At 34.7% G+C, this 17742-nt stretch overlaps 1 long non-coding RNA gene across 3 annotated transcripts; it reads left to right on the top strand.

Annotated features, from left to right (window-relative positions):
- Positions 1 to 1813: 1813 nt before the first annotated feature.
- Positions 1814 to 16618, top strand: LOC18427043 (uncharacterized). Of its 3 annotated transcripts, none has more exons than XR_016042942.1 (4): positions 1814 to 2005; positions 7677 to 8743; positions 9957 to 12549; positions 12684 to 16618. It is a non-coding gene; the product is annotated as an uncharacterized LOC18427043 (long non-coding RNA). The 3 variants fall into 3 exon arrangements; XR_016042909.1 differs by having other exon boundaries at positions 7677 to 12366; positions 12506 to 12549; XR_002279744.2 differs by having other exon boundaries at positions 7677 to 12549.
- The last annotated feature ends 1124 nt before the right edge of the window (positions 16619 to 17742 follow it).

The following is a 17742-nucleotide window of genomic DNA, read 5'->3' as shown; positions in this document are numbered from 1 at the left end:
GATTCAATTGTGAAAATCTTCACGTAACTCCAGTTCCATTTGGTGTGAAACATTCACGAGCAAGATTTGGGTTTTCTTTATCTTCACATAGCAAAATTAAATAAATATTTATAGCCAAAAGATTCCCTACTATCGGGGAAGATACTATCTATTTCCTCTTTAGAGCAAAATACAAGGGATATTTTTTGGATCTCAAATTTGGTATGTAACCTTTACAACTCATAGAATGATCTCAGTAAAAAAATAAAAAATAAATAAATAAAATTGAAGTTTATGAAATAAACTTCTGTGTACTAGAAAAAAAAATTATGCCTCAAGATTTAGATTTAAGTGACAATATTTTAAATTCAAAGTTTTTCTTTTAAAAATAATCATTTATTATGTGGTTCTCAAAATTTAGACCAAAAAAATTCCCTAAGTAGGTGTTTTGATGAGGGAGGAGACGCACAATATTGCTCCTAGAGACTATATATGTCGATATTTATAATAAAAAAATTTGCCTAATAGGAGTAGGGGTGTTATACTTGGGATAGGGATATTATACTTATTTTTCCTTATACCTTAATTTAAGTTTAATTGGAAAATTTTTTTAAACTTTTGTTTACCTCGTCTACACCATTTTTTTTCATTTTTGGCTATTTTGGGACCAAATTAACTTTCATGGTAGTCTTAGTATTGTAATACATATCATTTTATAGGTTATTTAAAATACCGTTTTAACTTAAAGTACTATTACAGACTTTAAGTACCGTAAAACTCTGGCCATGACTGTGAAGGCAATTATAGTACTTTAAGTATAGTAAAAACTAAAACCCATTATATCGCATTTTAAGAAACTAACTCATCTCATACGACACTTAAAATGCTGTAAATCATTTTCTTATTCTGTTTATATTTATCTCTTTCATCTCTAATTATTTTTATGTTTATCTTTTTTTTCGCTCTTTAATTATTTTTAATATTTATCCCTTATTTATTTCTTTAATTCCTTTTTATCTCTCATTTCTCTCTCTACAATCTCATCATCGTTCCTTAGATTATGTCATCTCCGAGTGTTTGAGTACTCTCTTTAAGGAAACGATGATGAGATTTTGGAGAGAGAAATATGATATAAAAAAGAATGAGAGAGATAAAGAATAGATAAATATTAAAAAGAATTAGAAAAAGAAAGAATAAATAAACATAAAAAGAATTAGAGATGAAAGAGATAAACAAAAAAAGGTTTACGGTATTTTAAGTGCCGTATAACATGGGTTAGTGTTTACGGTACTTAAAATGCCGTATAAGAGTTAGTGTAAGTATTACAGTAAAAGTACCGTATAAAATTCCCCAAATATTATAGTACTTAAAGTACAAGCACTAAATATGACTACCGTGAAGATCATTTTGATAAAAAAAAAAACTTGAAAATGAGAAAAAAAAAGTGCACACTAGATAAACAAAAGTTTGAGGTTTTTTTTCAATTAAGCATAAATTAAAGTATATTTATGATAATTTTTTTATTTTTATTATGTTTTATTAAGCGTATGCCTTAAGATTAACTGAAAATAATTTATCAAATAAAAAGTAAAAACAAAAATCTCGAATTATTGGACCGGTTAATTAATTTATCAAATAAATAATAAAAATAAATTCTCAATTGGATCAAGATGGAACGTTCAAGAACTGCTTGTAACAATGTGACCGAAAGTCATATTAGCCTTCATTCAAATATGACCGCTTAGAATGGGCATATCAAGACCTTACGTGCGGACCACGACACGTGCAAAATTCTCCATACTATAAATAGGGCTCCGCGTAGTACGAAGTACTTCTCCGCGTCGGGTTTGTTGTAGGCGGGGAAAGAGGAGAGAGAGAATTAGGGTTTCTCTCTCTCTAGTTCCAGAGAACCGAATATCTCTTGAGACGAGAAGATGGTGATCTTGAAAAGCTCAGATGGAGAGGCGTTGGAGCTTGATGAGAGCGTTGCAGCGGAATTACAGACCACCTTGCTGGATCCAACCTGGTAAAAAACCCTATTGTCTCTCATCTGTTCCATCTTTCTGTTAGTTTACCTGATGATCTATCTCTGATTTATCTGTGCGATGTTATGTTTTGGTTAGTGGTTTAAAAAGTGGATCGGTGACCCCGATCGGGCATCTAAAAAACCCATCCGGATCGGCGAATCGGCGATTCGGATCGGGAATCGGCTTAATCGGTCGGATTAAGCTTTAAAGAAATTCCAAAAAAAGTATTAAAATTCGTTATAAATATTATCTTTTAGGAATCCAATAAGAAATGAGGGTACTACATTATTAACTTTCAATTTTTTCATCAGTTTGTGAATATTGAGATGCTTTTTCCCTGATAAACTTATGTTAACTATTAAATTTGCATTACATAAAAAAAATCATAGAATTATCATGGATAAAATATATAATTATACGTGGACTATTATAAAGAGTAGACTAAAATCAATGAAAAAATGGCCATTAAAATCTCGTTTAGGCGAAAAACCCTAATCCGCTAAAAAAACCCAAATTATTACAGCCTAACTAACTATAATAAAAAATTATTACAACCTAACTAATTATAATATTATATACTGAAATAGTAATAAATTAAAATGTATTATTAGACAAATAGTAATAAATAAAATATTTGGTTATCAATGTAATAATTAATAAAATGCGTACATTACATGATTTTATTTTTTATTTTTTTATGCCTTTCATATTATTTATAAAAATAATTATATCACTATTTATAACAAAAATTAACTGCTATACAAAAAATTAACTTTTTTATTTTTCATTTTTTTATGCCTTTTATATTGTTTACAAAAATATTTATACCACTGTATACAACAAAAACTACTATACAACAAAAATGTAAATCCCCAGGGGATTTGGTCTTGGAACATCAAAGGAAATAGCAGAGGTCGTAACCATCATGCCGCTTCGCCGCATGTGATTATAAGTTGCTGGTTAATAGAATATATTTACATTCCGTTTTCATTTAATGATGTTTGGGAATTATCCCACATCGAAGGATGGGTATTCAACTTTGCTATATAAATACCTATGTAATATAAAATAAGGCATACGCGCGGAACCATTGGGGCAACCACACGTGATATGTGGCATGTGATTTTGTCGCACGTGTTTGCGTGTCCTTGTTGGAGTGGTGACGTCTGCACGTGTTTGTGTATAATCGGAGTGGTGACTTCAGAACCGCCGGTTGATGATGTCATCAGGCGGTTTACTATTTAACCGCCCGGTTCTCACTAGACATGGGCGGTTCCCCTTTTATGTGTGGAACCGGCTCGTTCTATGGCGATTCCTGAGTTGAACCGGGCGAGTCCGGCTCGACTCGGCGTTTTTTTAAACCCTGGTTGTGGTGGATTTTGTCGGTGTTTGATTTCTGATTGGTGTTGTTTATTTCTCTCTTTTTTTCTGCAATTATTGGTGGATTTTGTCGGTGTTTGGTGGATTTTGGTGTTGGTTATGATTTTTCTAATGTGGAATATGGAGAAATAAAGGAAAGTATTTTACGTTTGCTGTGCTATTTTGAACTTTTATGTGCTAGGGTTACTGTATTTGATACTTTGTTGTTTTGAAACGGGAATAGTAAGCAAACTATAGTGGTTAACTGTGATATTTTGAAGGTTACTGGGCTAAGGTACTAGTCTTTTGATGTATAGTTTCTCATGAAGGTCTCTTTATGTCATTTACAACCTTTCTTGAATAGGGCCGGTGGTTTTCTTGATTGATGCTGTTTCTTTATTTTTCTTTTTTTTCCATCATAGATCTGATTCCATTTTGGTGTTGATCATGATTTTTCTAATGCTGAATATGGAGAAAGAATGTAAACTATTTCTGGTTTGCTGTACTATTTTTAGGTTTCGTTTGCTTCGGGCTTTCCAATGGGTGTCGGTTTTTGCTGTTCATTATGTCTTTTTTTAAGGAAAATGTTAACTTTGTATTAGTAGTAAAGAGTATTACATTAAACTTTAAGAGACACAAATTGGGGGAAAGAAAAAAAAGACAAGAATACAGAATACAGAAAAGTGGTAGAGGGAGAGACGAGAGCATTGGAGGGTAGAACTGTAAATGGGATTACATCAAAATTTAAAGACAGAATCCCACAATCTGGGTACTGCGGCTGCAATATAACATTTGGAGGGGGAAAACAGAAATTTCAGAATTAGGGTGGAGGAAAGACTAGAGCATTAGAGAGAGGAGCAGTAAAATACAAAGTTAACATTTTTAAGGAAAATGTTAACTTTGTATTAGTAGTAACGAGGATTACATTAAAATTTAAGAGACAGCAACCCACAAATTGGAACATTAGGAGGGGGGAAAGAAAAAAAGATAAGAATACAGAATACAGAAAAGGGGTAGAGGGAGAGACGAGAGCATTGGAGAGTAGAACTGTAAATGGGATTACATCAAAATTTAAAGACAGAATCCCACAATCTGGGTATTGTGGCTGCAATATAACATTTGGAGGGGGGAAACAGAAATTTCAGAATTAGGGTGGAGGAAAGACTAGAGCATTAGAGAGAGGAGCAGTAAGCGGACTCCTGAGAAGGAGAGAAGGTGCTTCAATCTTGAATGAGTGTTATGATTGGTGTTGACACCAGAGTTGGATTGGTCTTCAGTTCCCAGGAGGATTCCACGAAGTCCTTGGGACCAAGAGGGGAGAATTTGGGGGGGGGGGGGGGGGGCGATTGGGAGGATGCGTAAGGAATAGAAAGTAGGCTGATAAGAGTTTAGTGTGAAGAAACAGAGGAGGGATTTAGAGAGGGAGACTTGGGGAAGAGAGAAGAGGCATTTTAAAGGGAGTTTTTGATGCATGATTATTACAGAATTGGGGGGGGGAGTGGGAGGATGGGTAAGGAATGAAAAGTAGGCTGATAAGAGTTTAGTTTGAAGGAACAGAGGAGGGATTTAGAGAGGAAGAGTTGGGGAAGAGAGAAGAGGCATTTTAAAGGGAGTTTTTGATGCATGATTATTACAGAAGCATTACGTGTTCTTTTCACAAGCTTCTTTTGATGGATAAATATTGACTAGGCCTTCTATACAAATGTTTGGTGTTAAAGAGTATATGGAGAATATTTATCTCTGTTATGAGATGCTTTATTGGAGTTATTTAATACATAATAATCTATTGCGGTGTCAAATATGAAGAATCTTGATAAGAAGTTGCGTTTTAAACAGTATAAGTAGGGAGGGATATTTAGAGAAGAGGATTTTCTTATTTCATTCTGTTAGGTGAGGGTTTTATTTGTGGAAACTTTACTGAAAACCTTATTTGTTTACATATGAATTGTTCTTTGAAATGGAAGCACCTTATGCCATTTCAGCTTTCATAACATGGAGTAGTTACTTGATATGATACTAAGCTGTACTTTTCTTGGGACTTTGTATGTTTTGCTATCATTTTCTTGGGGCTTGGCATGTTTATTCTAGATTATTTACAACTGGTTAAAGGGTCTTTTTCTGGTATCAAACTCGTTTATAAAATCATTCTTCATGTAGTCATGTGTTTTGACTTTGCCCGCTGTGTATGGTGTCTTGGAGATGCTGGCATTGTTTGTTTATTTTTTATTCCTTATGACTGTTTTTATGTGTTTGAAGAGCTTTTGATCATATTAAGATCTGTCTTTTGGATATGCATTGGGTGATGTATTGATGGTCTTGTTTTGAAATATTTATAAGCCTTTTTTTGTCTGTTTTGCAGTCTTTAAATTTGAATTAGCTGATCTCTTGTTGCAATTGATGTGTATCTTGAAATTGTAGCCTCTATTTTGATAGAGTAATTTTGCGAGTGACTTTTTGTGGGACATTGCTACTTGCTTGTTTTTTGAATTTTACCTCCCTTTGGAATGGGTGCCCCCATATTTTATATGTCATATCTGGGAACCCCTTTTCCTATTCATGGTTTGCATTTTGTGAGGCATCTTTAATTCTGTTTTCCTGAGATTGACCGTTGGATGATAATTGCAAGCCATGCAAAATTTTAGTAAATTATATGTAGAATATATTGTGTGGAGGACAGCTGTGAGACCAACTTTGCTCTATGGGTTGGAATTTTGGGCAGACAAAAAACAATATACCCATAGAATGAGTGTAGCGGAGATGAGGATGTTGAGATGGATTAGTGGCAAGACAAGAAGGGATAGAATTCGAAATGAATCTACCCGAGAGAATTTAGACGTGGCACCAATAGGCGATAAAATGAGAGAGAGAGTAGACTTAGGTGGACTGGGCATGTGTGGCGTAGATCAAGTACAATACCTGTTAGGAGGTTCGAGTTAGTTCAAGTGGAAGGATTGAAAAGGGCAAGGGGTAGGCCCAAAAGAAGGTGGTTGGAAGTAGCAAAAAAAGATACAGGGACTTGTGGCCTCACTGAGGATATGGCCTTTATTTAAGTGGAATGGAGAACCAAGATTCACGACCCAATTAATTGGGAAAAGGCTAAAATGATGATGACTATGGTATGTAGAAAATATTTTGAATGTAATCATGATTGGAATGGGTGCCTCCATATTTGATATGTCATATCCGGGAATCCATTTTCCTATTCCTGGTTTGCATTTTGTGAGGCATCTTTAATTCTTTCTCTTGTTATGTTTAGATTGAACGATGGATGATAATTGCAAGCCATGCCATATTTTAGTAAATTATATGTAGAATATATTAGGAATGTAATTATTTTATTAATAATCTATGGTTTCTTGTTTTGGTGAATTATGTTGGTAATGAATAGCATTGATACCTTAAGAAGTTGTTATTTCACTATGGTTAGTGATGAGCTTTTATGCCTCACGCAAAATGTTCAGAACATTAAAATTTTCATATTTTTCCTAGCCGAAAAATTGTTGATAATTGTGGGAGATTGTAGTGGTTAATTTTTCCCTTAATGGTTATGAATATGGATGTCCTTTGAGCAGATGTTAAATGAAATGTCTGCCCTGAAATGTTCATTTGAACTAAGAATTCCAAGTGTTATGTTTTTTTTTTTTAAATGTTCTTTCGTCAAGATTTTTAGATGATAACAGGGTGATGTTTTATGTGGTGAGCTTTAGTTTGCTGAAACCTTTGAAATGCTCAATATAGTAACCTTTTCTTTGGTATTCATGTTCTATTTTTTGTGCTAATGATTACCTTTTTGATCTTGTAAAATTGAGAAAGGTTCATGTTTCAGTAGTTTGGTCCTCATTCACCAAAAGTGGCAGTCATAAATGGTGTTGTAGTATTTTATTTCTTACTTATATATAGAGGCATTATGTCATATTTTTTGCTAGAGATGCCATATTTTTTTAACTTCAAATGCTTCTTATGTTCCTTCTCCTTATTTTAATATTCCATCAGTAGTCTAAAATTGCTCTTCGTTTATACTATTGTTTTTCCTTTTGACTTACTGTGCAAAAGGACCACATTGTTAGCGGTTATTACTTTTACTCATGTTGTGTGCCATCCTTTACCTTCAGACTTGTTCATCCCTCAAACATCTCCTTAGTCATTTACGATAGCTTTTGCTAAGAACATAGCATTTCGTTTTACGAATTTTTCACCTTTGCCTTCGTTTCATAATTCTGTTATTGAGTTTTGTAATGTTGATTTTTATTTTATTGGTTGGCTTGTTGTTGTATGTTTGTATATTTATTGTTGCTCATCTTTTTTTTTTAGGGTCTTTGCTTAGCTTTTGATATGCTCGATAGATGCTGTGGAAGTATATGCTTGAAGAGATTCATGTTTATTCCAAGAGCTGGATTTTGTCCATATTATGAAGGATGGGGATTCTTAATCTGCCCGTGTTTGTGTGTTCGTCAGAATAAGCAATGCTTCAATCAATCTTGTTTGCTCATCACAAAGAACACAGTAGGTCTTTTATGACTCCAATTAGCCTTTGTTATGCAAGTCATTAAGATATGTGTTGTGTGTCCATTGTTTATAACTATCCAATGTCTCCAATGCTGTTTTTGTATCAGTGTTTGATAGCGGATACGAGATTAGAGTTACTGGGCATGGGTAGTGAAATGGGCTTTGATGTAAAGGGTATCAATGGTTATTGACTCTGTCCTTGTGGCTGTTGCCTTGCGGGTGCGCTTGCAAGCCAGCCAGTCTACCTCAATAAAAATTTTATTTTTTGGGGGGTTTGAGGGGAGGCTTTTGACGGTATTTTTTCCCGGGCCTCCCCTCTGTGTGTCTGTGTGTGTTTTTGTGCCTTGCTCTTTTGTTTCTTTTGCCGTTCTTTCCTTTTCTTTTACGTTGAATTACATATGCTGTGGATAAATCGATCAATGTGTTGGCATCGGCGAGCACTGAAACATTTAATTATTGTTCCAAATGAAAAATGGACGTTTCCTGCAGTTCATGGCTCACAAAGGTACGAATATTTAGAAATTTAGTCTTTCCCTTTCTATTACCTCGACTTGCAATTGGTCGTGCATATATCGATCAGTGCATTGGCAATCACTCTGAAACCACAAATTATTGGTTTAAATGACAAAACTGATCTGACCTGTGACTTACACAGGTGTGGATATCTTGAAATGTAATCTTTGCCACTATATTGTTCCCCTTTTTTCTTTTAACTTTCTGTGTCTACTACTACCTGTCATGGTAGTTCCCGCTCCATATCACATGGCCAGCACATACATGATCAATGATTGGCAATTGTTGACCACTCTGAAACCATGAATTATCGGTCCAAATGACAAATGGACGTGAACAGTTGTTGATGTCTTACACAGGTACGGATGTTATTACCTTATTTTATTTTATTTTTATGTTTATCAAATTTTTGGGTCCTTGCAAACATGATTTCATTTCATTTGATACACAAGCTCTTATACGCCAAGAGGACTTGTGTTTTCCTTCCAATAATCTCTTTGGCATTAATTAGCGGTTAGCCTTGTGTTTGATACCTTAAGAAGAAGTTATTTCACTAGGGTTAGTGATGAGCTTTTATGCCTCACAGAAAATAACAAAACATTAAAATTTTCATATTTTTCTTAGCCAAAAAATTGCTGATACTTATGGAAGATCTCAGTGGTTAATTTTTCCCTGAATGGTTATGAATTTGGATGTTCTTCGAGCAGATGTTAAAGGAAATGTCTGCCATGAAGTGTTTATTCGAACTTAGTGTTCCAAGTGTTATGTTTATATTTTTTAAATGTTCTTTCTTCCAGATTTAGATGATAGCATGGTGGTTTTTTATGTGATGAGCTTTAGTTTGCTGAAACCTTTGAAATGCTCAGTATGGTACACCTTTTCTTTGGTATTCATGTTCAAATTTTTTGTGGTAATATTGCCTTTTTTTCACTTTTAAAACTTACAAAGGTTCATGTTTCAGTAGTTTGTTCTCATTCTGCAAAAGTGACATAATCACAAATGGTGTTTTGATATTTTGTTGGTTACTTATGTATAGAGGCATTGTGTCATATTTTTGCTATAGATGCCATTTTTTTTTCCATTTGCAATTCTTCTCATGTTACTTCTCCGTATTTTAATTTTTCGTCAGTAGTCTAAAATTGCTCTTCTTTTAGACTATTCTTTTTCTTTATGACCTACCTTGCAAAAGGTCCCTCTTGTTAGCAGTTATTTTTTACTCATGGTGTATGCTATCCTTTACCGTCAAACTTGTCCATACTTCAAACTTCCTCTTTGTTTTTTATTTTAGCTTTTGCTAAGAACATTGCATTTCGTTTACTTTTTATTTTTTGAACCTTTGACTTCATTGCGTTAGTATATTATTGAGATTTGTAATGTTGATTTTGATTACATTGGTTAGTTTGTTGCTATATGTTTGTATATTTATTGTTGCTCATCTTTTTCTTTTTGTTTGTTTTTTTGGTTTTTATGGTTTTTGCTTGGCTTTTGATACACTCGATAGATACTGTGGAAGTATATGCTGAAAGAGATCCATGTTTTTTCTAAGAGCTGGATTTTGTCCACATAATGCAGGATGAGAATTGTTAATCTGCTCGTATTGCTCGTATTTGTGTGTTCATCAGAATAAGCAAGGTTTCAATCCATCTTCTTTGCTCATCACAAAGAACACAATAGGGTCTTTTATGCCTCCAATTAGCCTTTCTTAGGCAAGTCAGTAAGAGATGTGTTGTGCGTCCTTACAAAGCATTGTTTATAACTATCCAATGTCTCCTATGCTGTTTTTTGTATCATTGTTTGATAGCTGATACGAGAGATTAGGGTTACTGGGGTTGGGTAGTGAAATGGGCTTGATGTAATGGGTATCAATGGTAATTGACTTTTGTCCTCATGGCTGTTGCCTTGTGGGTGCGCTTGCAAGCCAGCCAGTCTACCTCAATAAAATTTTATGTTTTTGGGGGTTTTGAGGGGAGGCTTTTTAGGGCTTTTTTTTTCCTGAGCCTCCCCTCTGTGTGTCTGTGCGTGTTTTTGTGTCTTGCTGTGTTGTTTCTTTTGCCTTTTTTTTCCCTTTTCTTTTACTTTGAAATACATACACTGCGAATACATCACAATCAATGCATTGGCATCAGCGAGCACTCTGAAACAGCGAATTAATTATCCAAATGACAAATGGACTTTACCTGCATTGGATGGCTCGCAAAGGTATGAATATTTAGAAATTTAAGCTTTCCGTTTCTGTTACCTTGAATTGCATTGGTTATGCATATTTTGATCAGTGCATTGGCAATCACGGACCACTCTGAAACCGCAAATGATTGGTTCAAATGACAAACGGATCTGTCCTGTGGCTTACACGGATATGGATATCTTGAAATGTAATCTTTGCCACTATATTATTCCCGTTTTTCCTTTAACTTTCTGTGTCTACTGCTACCTGTCATGGTAGTCCCCCCTCCGTCTCACATACACATATGATCAATGATTGGCAATCGTCGACCACTCTGAAACCATGAACTATCAGTCCAAATGACAAATGGATGTGAGCAATTGTTGATGGATTACACAGTTACGAATGTCATTACCTAATATTTTTTATATCTATCAAAGTTTGGGTCCCTGCAAACATGATTTCATTTCATTTGATACACAAGCTCTTATACGCCAAGAGGAATTGTGTTTTCCTTCCAATAAACTCTTTGGCATTAATTAACGGTTAGCCTTGTGTTTGAGTTGTGAATCTTAAAAAAAAAAAGAAAAAAAGAAGAAAAAGCACAAGGTATCTATTATCAGCTGCAATGTGTATTTCAGTTGCATATTATATCCAGTTGAGTTCATATTATCTTTGTTTACATGTATGAAACTTGTCATTAAAAAAGTACTAATTATTGGTCCATATGACAAATGGATTTGACCCAGGTTAACACAGGTATGATTATCTCAAAGTTTAATCTTTGCTGCGATGTTTGTTTACTTTTATCTTGCTGTGGCTCCTCCACCTGTTGTGGTGGTGAAATGGGCTGATGTAAAGGGTATCAATGGTATTTGACTCCTGTTCTTGTGGCTGTTGCCTTGTGGGTGCGCTTGCAAGCCAGCCAGACTGCCTTAATAAAATTTTCTTTTTGGGTTTTGGTGGGAGGCGTTGTAGGGCATTTTTGTCCCGGTCCTCTCCCTAATGTCTGGTGTCTGGTGTCTGGTTTTGTGCCTCTCATTTATTTCTTATGCTTTTTTCCTTTTCTTTTACTTCTAATTACATATGCACGCACGTATCAATCTATGCATTAGCATCGGTGAGACTCTGAAACAACGAATTATTGGTCTAAATGAGAAATGGCCGTTACCTACAGTCGATGGCTCACACAGGTATGAATGTTTAGAAATTTAATTTTTCCATTTATATTACTTCAATTTCCGTTGACGACACATACATTGATCAAACATTTCTAATCCACAATCATTGTGAAATCACTAATTATTGTTCCAAATGACAAAATGGATGTTACCCATGGGTTACACAGGTATGAATATCTCAAAATTTGATCTTTACCGTCATGGCTATTTATTTATTTTTCTTTTCACGTCTTCTACTACCTGTCGTGGTGGCTTCCCCACCCCCACATAGACTGCATATATATATATATATATATATATATATATATATATATATATATATATTCAATTCATTGGCAATGGTGGTGACTCTGAAACCACAAATTATTAGTCTGACCAACAATGTACGTCTGCTGTTGTTGATGGCTCACAAACATGGGAGAAATGAAGAGCTGGTTGTGGTAAGATGCTTTTATGCACAAAACTAGTGAATGGGTGCTTTTATGCATTTTAGCCATGACGAAGGTTGAGTCCATGACTTCATGCCGCTTGCCTTTTGTCCAAGATTTGGGCAGAAGTATAAACTGAATCTCCATTTTCTATTGGTGATGGGAACTATTGGCTCAATTATCAATGGAAGACATTGGGATTTGCAGAGGTAAGTCGGTGCTGATGCTGGTTATGACAGACAATTGATGGTGAAAGGCCGAAACCCAGTTCCCCAGTTTGTGATGGGGATTGGTTTGGCTGTTTCTTACGGGTTATTAACACCTTACAAATGCTTCTGTACCATGCAGTTTCTGTACTTCTGGATCAATGTTGATCAATGTTCAACGAAAAGGTTCTTATGTTCTTACCTCTTGCCTTACAATGCTCACAGATTCTATACTCTTGAATATTACTTTTGCGAAGGTGCTCTTTCCGGTATCTTGTGGCGTATTTAACACATTTATTTGTTGTGTGGGTTTTGTTTAGGTGGCATCCTACCTATCAAATATTATCTCTTTATGGAGAAAGCTTATGTTTTCATCCCAGTTTTGAAGATTATGTCTAAGCTCCTGCTTTCCCTATCAGCTTCTACAGGATCGTTGAGTTGCAAGATTGCGACCTCTCTGGAAATTGGTGGTAATATTGCTTCGATTGCCATGTTGCAGACTGTCATTTATGTTTGCACGGATTTCTTTCTCTTATTTTTCTAATAAGAAAGGAAATTGTGCCCACCATTTTTTTGTTGTTATTCTTCCTCTTGTCAATTACTGCTAGAATTTGCTTGTTTTTTATCCCTTCTTTTTCATCTGCTTTCGAGTTGGGTTTACTGTGTAGTTGAGTTCAGCTTTTACTGCTGTTGTGATTTGTTCTGTGTTATGTTTTCATGAATTCACAAATTAAATTTTGCCAGTCAGTTCTCAATTTTTTCAAGGTTTTTATTGTTGGTTCGGACCGAGAGTTCTACTATCTTACCCCTATACACAAAATATTTTTAACATGTTGTCGGGCAGAGCAAAGTAGATAATGTTTCTTAATTTTGAAATCAATTCAATTTTGAAAACAATGAATTGACTTGGAGTATAAACTAATAGAGGTAAGTTTATTGTGCAAGTGGAAGCAAGCCTAGTTAAAACGTGTTAAGAGGGAAACAATGTGACATCTAAATCTTTTGTTTTCTCTTTTACATCCTGATCTGCAATGAGAAAAATTTGAGAGATTTAGTCTTCTCAAGTGAGGAAATGGAAAAAACTCTCTTAATCTACCCTTAATCTAAAGGAAAATTGTTTCATGCGTGCTGGACCGCTTTTCTACAATATGCGTCCCAAGGTATAAAGCATCCATCTTAAAGATGGATGCAATTAGGTGGGCCATCTAAAAACAATTGAAACTAATGGTCCAAATGTTTTTCGTAATAGAATTAGTATTTTTAATTTTTTAAATTTATTTATTTATTCATATTCAAGATCTTCATGTTAGAGATTACATGTCTTTAAAAATTAAGTCAAAATCCATTTCAAAAATAGATTTTTAAGAGGTGACTCATTTCTACATTGACTTGTAGAAATCATGCCTTAATGTAAATAATTGGAATTTATTTTGTTTGGTATTTTTGGTTTAATTTGAGATTTTGAATTTGTGAAAGTTGCTATATCTCATTCATTATAACGTGGAAAAGTACGCAAAGAGACTATTTACAAGGTGGTAACAATGATTGTTGTCGGCCATATTTTAAATTGGGTGGTTATTAAAGTGTCATTGATTAGATAAAAAAAAAGAGAATATCGAACTTCATGATGCATCCAACCCAACTATCCAATTAAACATCTTGTGGCTAGGAGGAATAGTCTCATATTAATACAATCCTTTGTAAATTTGTTGTGTTAATTCCTTGTGGTTTACTTTCTTAGCTGATCACTGTTCAACAGATAAATTTAAATGGGCGTCTCAACTTAGGCTATGCAGGTACTTAATAATTGCAATGGGGCAAAATATCAATTTGCCAAAGTTTTAAACTAAGGATTAGTCCATCAGGTTTGCTTTATATAACAAGCTTCAAAGTTTATTTTTGGCATGAATCTATGTAAAAATCATTGACGGGACTGTGAAAGACTTCTCCAGTTCTCTGATGAAATTGTGGGAGTCTATTGGAACCATTCCAATTCTTGGTTTGGATTTGGGGTCTTGGTTCTGAGTGGGAATCAGTTCGGTCCCCACCAATTCTTGATCTCGGAAATGATTTTAGAGTCCCAGCCGAGTTTTTTGAAGTTGCCGCTTCTACATTGAAAGATTAACCGCATATTTATTTTGGTTTTAAGTAATTGGTCCCCAGCCGAGTTTTTCTTGAGAATCCTCAAGAAAATGCCTTGCATTGGTTTGGTGTGCGTTTGTTTTCTTTTACTCGAGACAAATTACAAACATTAGGTGGCCTTGTGTCAATATTTCTTCTTGGAAAAGGGATTCTTAGCTCAAGTTGGACAGAGCTCTCGGGACAATTCCCTGGGAGATGGTGGTTCGAATCCTCCAGAATCCTTGAATATTAGAGAAAATGATTCGACCAAGACTTAAATGATATATTTTTCACTCTTTAAAACAAAAATCGATCGAGTTAGATCGCCAATCTGGCCGTTTTGGATTAGAACTGGTCGGAGCCTAGGACCTCTTCTGCATACTCTGATATCAGGGTTGGGAGCCTAGGACCTCTTCGGCACGGTCTTGTTAGGGCTAGCATATTCTCAAGTAGGGGCTTTCTCACAAGATAAATAAAGCATTACGTGCAAAGAGCACTTGAAATCTCTATGATACGCTTTAAAATCAATTTCCAACCCAGACTATTTAATTTGAAGCTAAAAAAATAAGACGAATAGTGTGGAATTGTGAACTCTCGTTTTTATGGTAAAATGAAGTGTATGGATAATACACTATTTTTAGGGTAAGTCCTAGATGATCGTTTTAAAGTTTTTAAGACACGAGAACTATAATTTTTAGTGAATTTTGAGGTGAGACTTTGTTTATTTTGATAGCGCTGAAGCCGTGTCAAAATATTTTCCTTCCATTCATCATCCTTAAACTTCAACATCCATCTTAAAGACGGCTTTTAAAGACTATCTTATCAAATAATATAAGAAAGTTGTTTCATGCGGGCTAGATTGCATTTCTACATCATATGGTCCAGAGGTATAAGGTGTCCATTTTAAAGCTAGATGCAAATAGGTGATCCATCAAAAAACAATTGTAACTAACTGTCTAAATGTTTGTTTAATATCATTATCAATTTTAATTTCCAAAATTTTAGTTACTTCTTTTATATTCATGATTTTCATATTAAAGATTATATATGCTCTATAAATTATAATCAAATTATACTTTAAAAATATATTTATTGTCAAGCCTGCATTTCTACAACATGCGGGCTGGCCGCATAGAACCGTATCCAGACGTTCTGCCAAAAAATCCCCCCAAGAAGGTAAATTTCAAAGTTTAAGTTTTTTACTTTTATTATATTCATGGTCAGATGGGGCCGCAAATGTTCATATGAGCCGGCTGACCTATAGAAACCCATCCTTCACTTTTTCTCGCCATTTCCCCTAGGGGCAACACAGTCCGATTATTTGGAACTCGATAGCAGAAGCTCGATTATTACCAAATTGACCCTGCGTCCATGGAGGAGCTCGGAACCCGGCTAATGGACTCACTAGCAGCCAGTAAACCACCAAACTCCACACCGGAAAACCAAATGCCGCAGCAAACCTTCCCGGAGAATGAAATAACGGCGAAATCCTCACTGGGAAACTCCTTCAACGTCCAGTCTCACCTGAAATCCGTTGCCTTAGCTGCAATTTCTGTGTTGTTAGAGAGAGAAACAGAGGAAGTTGCACTATCAAACCCTATGTTGGACGCCATTGATAAAATCTTCATAGAGAGGGTCTACCCTCTGCTCATCTCCCTGTTTCTCGAAGCTTCTCGACGAGACTCTTCCTCCTTTCTCAGAACCGAGTGCAGCCTATCTGAACAAGTTGCAGAGATACTGATTCATGTCTTCGAAGAAAATAGGGCTCATCTGAGAAGGATTCTGTCAAAAATGGCGGATCATGGCTCGATCCCTAGGGTTTCTGGTGTGGATTGGAGGATCAACCACTGTAACCCTAATGAATTATCTTATTTCATCAATTTGGAGACGATCAATGGAGAAAATGGACAAAGGGGGAAACTAGGGTTTGTGTGCAATGTTGAGGAGTTGCAGAACCTGGTTGCTTCGATCAAGGAAGCCTGTACATCTGCTGAGAGATTAGCGAATGGTGCAAATCCATCTTAATTTCTCAGAAGCCATTACTATTTGTCTGATCAAAAGTCATGTAATTTTTGTGATCCGTTAATTTGGAGGATACTGAGTTAATCAAAAAAACAAGTTTGCGCTGGTAAAATTGCAGGTTATGTTGATTCCTTAGTGCTTCTTATACTATTTTGAAATAGAGATTTGGAACACTGAAGAGCGGTTTTGCTTTATTGATTTGGATACCCGAGAGAAGAAAGTTTAGGGTTTCTTGTTTTGCAGGTCACAAGATGAAAATTTAACCGATAAATGGTTTTTCGTTGAGGTGCACACATTATTATGCTGTACAATTTTTGTTTTTTCCGAGCTTGGGTGATGTTGTATCCGTTTTTTACTTTTTGCAAAATCTAACCGGCGGAACCGGTAATTCGGCCTCTAACTCCTGAACAGTAAAAAAAAAATACGAAAAGAAAAAGAAACCTAAGCATATAAAGAAGAAAAATGGGTTTATAAGGCTGAAGCCCTATCGAAATAAAAAAAACCTTGAAATCAATCATCTTAGTTTGAATTGTGCAAAAAATTTAAATTCTAAAAATAGTGTATATTGCAACAATATCAAAATAAGAAAAACCTTTAAATCAATCATATCAGTTTGAATTGTGTAAAAAATTTAGGATTTTAAATTCTAAAAATAATGTACATTGCAACAAATTATCTAGACTATTCATTTTGCCCTAAAATAAAGTGGTTACAAATCACAAGATCTATACTATTTTTTGAATTTCAAATTTTATTGTTAGTATTGGAAATTAGTTTTAGAGCAGATTTCCAATGCCGAAAGTGCTTTCCTAATGTGGATTTGAGGTGAGGCTTTATTTTCTTTTAAAAAAGCCTAGGCCCTATAGAAACTTCATTGGCACTTTCCTAATGTGGATTTGAGGTGAGGCTTTATTTTCTTTTAAAAAAGCCTAGGCCCTATAGAAATTTCATTTTGTATATGACGATTGAAACAAAACACATTCAAATGAAGTTGAAAATTAATGAAAAAAATAGAGTTTAATGAATTGATTTGTGCCTAGGGATATTTTTAAATTTTTTAAAAAAGATGAGAAAACATTAAAGTGAGTATTAATGACCAAAATAATTTTTAATCTTTATCATAATGTAATAAATATTAAAAAATACATTACAAATCGAATTTTTTATTTTTTGGAATTTAAATATTTTTTGATTTTTTTTTAATTACAGTTTGATCACCAAAACTGGCCAAAACCA

This window comes from Amborella trichopoda, chromosome 1 (genome assembly GCF_054954075.1).
Source record: "Amborella trichopoda isolate Santa Cruz 75 chromosome 1, AtrichopodaSantaCruz75HAP2 v2.0, whole genome shotgun sequence".
In the NCBI taxonomy this organism is placed as follows: Eukaryota; Viridiplantae; Streptophyta; class Magnoliopsida; order Amborellales; family Amborellaceae; genus Amborella; species Amborella trichopoda.
The sequence above is the reverse complement of the archived record's forward strand: the minus strand, read 5'-3'. Positions and strand labels throughout refer to the sequence as shown.